Source organism: Mytilus galloprovincialis, chromosome 11 (genome assembly GCF_965363235.1).
Source record: "Mytilus galloprovincialis chromosome 11, xbMytGall1.hap1.1, whole genome shotgun sequence".
NCBI classification, from domain to species: domain Eukaryota; kingdom Metazoa; phylum Mollusca; class Bivalvia; order Mytilida; family Mytilidae; genus Mytilus; species Mytilus galloprovincialis.
Window position 1 is genome coordinate 41254550 of NC_134848.1, and position 2947 is coordinate 41257496.

Consider the following 2947-nt stretch of genomic DNA (forward strand, 5'->3'; position numbering starts at 1 on the left):
TTATTTCACCATACGCGTATTTTTAAATACAAGAGGGGATAAAACTCCCTTTTATGTTCAGCGTACCCTTGCAATCAAAATGTACAAAATGTATGTGTTACAACATGTCGCAACTAACAATTTAGTAAAAATAATTTGTCGATATCTTATACGGTTTTGGAAATTAGTGAAAATAAGCCGAATTAAAAAAATTGAATATGAACTTGACCTTTGACCTTGACCTAATTTTCATTTGTTTTGGACCAGGGACCTCAAATCAAAAGATCTTAGGTCTCTATCACTTATGATTTACAAGATAGAAATGCATATCACTTATATCAAATGCATAAGGGGAAATAACTTTCATATGGAGCTTTCCTATTGCTTCGGTCAAAATAGGACAAATCATGCAAAGGATATAACGAGCAATTTTATAAAATAAATTTGTTGTAATCTATTACCGTTGAGAAGGAGTAGTAGACACAAGGAAAGCAGTGTTTGGGTAGATAACTCCTACAAAGAAAAGTATCGGTTACGCAGGGTAAATTTCAAAGGTTCATAAACTGTTCGATATCATATACCAAATATCTAAGCGACATATTGCGAAACAAATATTTATCGCAAGAACAAAATTAGGCGGAAGAAAAAAAAATAGAAGAAAAACAATAGGTCTTTCCACAGAAACTCATAGAGACATGAGTAATTATGCAGTTCCATTGTGTTAATCTGCGTTATAATCAAAATACAATCTCAGTCCAACAATATTCTGTATTATTTAACACAATGATCTTCATCTTACTTCTAATAAACTTATTACAAAAATTAACGATTATTACCCATCACTTAATAACACCAATATCATGGAAGAAATATAATAAATACATCATTGAAATGTGAACAAAATGCTATGCAGGTATCAAATTTAACAACTGATGCTTTCCGATTGATAAAACGACTTTATAAAGAAGAAAAGTGAAACGCGACTTCATAATAATCGTCACTTGATAAATGCTGCATAACAGGCTAATCTTTCTAAAAAGTGTAAAAAATGTTAAAATCACATTTTAACTTGAATTCGTAATAGTAATGAAGTATTACGCTTTACACTTCATATATACTGTCACGATATCACAGTAGCATGGGTTCGAATCCCGGCGAGGGAAGAACCAAAAATTTGCGAAAGCAAATTTACAGATCTAACATTGTTGGGTTGATGTTTAGACGAGTTGTATATACATTATGTACACAGCCATGTATCACCATCATTGGTGGCGATCCGATGGATACATCTGTTGTAGGGTTGTCACTGACTCAGACGTATAATTAAGGTCTTTCCTTTTACAAAAGGGAAAGACCTTACTGTATTTCTTCTGTTTATTATTATTATTATTATTATTATTATTATTATTATTCTTTTTCCGCCAAACTTTGACAAATTTAGCCGCATTAACCGTAAGACGTGTCGCTTTCATGTTCACACTTTGTATCGGTGTCATGAATACCTATCTGGAACTCACCCTGTTAGTCGAAATATTTTGTCGGTTCGGAGTTATCCCTCCGAAACCCAAAAACCTTGTTATCGTTCCAACACCGTAACCGTAATAGGTAGAAAAAAAACAAAGGGTGAAATTTGTTCAGGCCCAGACCCCGGTTCTTCGTTACATTTGGATCGAAAAGATTCAACGACTCATTGGTAGGGTTATGCCCCTCTGAAAATTAACCGGTGTCGGTTGGCCACCAAAACTCAGAAACCGTAAGTCGTAGACACCTAGGATCTTCACCATTCATCATCAATTCATGTATCTTTGAAAAATACCTCAAGGTCAAATTTGTATGTTGACCTTGACCTTTGACCTAACACCTTGTTATGGGATAATCTCAGAAACCATTATACTTACAGAAGTTTTAAATAGTGGAAAATGTTTGGGTCATTATGGCGCAACTTTGTTACATTTTGACCGAAGAGATTTGACCTTTCTGTAAGGGGCATAACCCCTGATTTAGGTTTCTGAAAAGACAAAATCAGCTTTTACTATATAACCAAAGGTCCTAGACCCATGGGGTCTTCACCAATGACATTGGGGACTAATGACCTTGACAAAAGTCACAAGGTCAAAGGTCAAGGTCATGTCCCAGATAGCGAATTATGTGTTTTTGACCTTATTTTAAGCATTTTGAGTGTGTTTTATGTGTTTTTAAGGTTGACCTTGACCTTTGACCTTTCAACTTTTTAGTCGATATCTCAAAAACGGTTAATCTTACAGAAATAGTAAACAGTGAAAAATGTTAAGGTGACTGAGGCACAGCTTTTTTACATTTTGACCGAAAGGATTTGACATATTCTTAAGGGGCATAACCGCCGTTAACGGTTTCTGAAAAGGTAAAATTAGCTTTAACTCTTGAACGAAAAGTCCTAGACCCATGGGGTCTTTTACAATGACATTGTGGACCAATGACCTTCACAAAGGTCACAAGGTCAAAAGTCAAGGTCATGTCCAAATTATCGAATTTATTGTTTTTGTCATTTTTTAGCGGTTTTATGTGTGTTTGAGAGCTTTTCAATGCATTCTACGCCTATTGCAACATGTACTTTACATTTCGAAAAGGAAAGACCTCTCAATTGTTCAAGAACAATTGACATTTTAATTATTTTCTGTGACTGTATCTTACATTAATTTGTAGGATCCTTTACTATATATAATTTAGCTGTTCTGTAACAATAACATCTTCATGCCTTATATATCATGTACTGTAGTACGCAGCTAGATTAAAACTGACGTGGAAAGGTAACAAATGCCCGGCGAAAACTCTTTTTTTGAGAGCCCAGGTGGTCGTGTGGTCTAGCGGGACGGCTGCAGTGCAGGCGATTTGGTGTCACGATGTTACAGATCAGCTATATATATGTACAACTCGTCTAAACATCAACCCAACAATGTTAGATCTGTTAATTTGCTTTCGCAAATGTTTG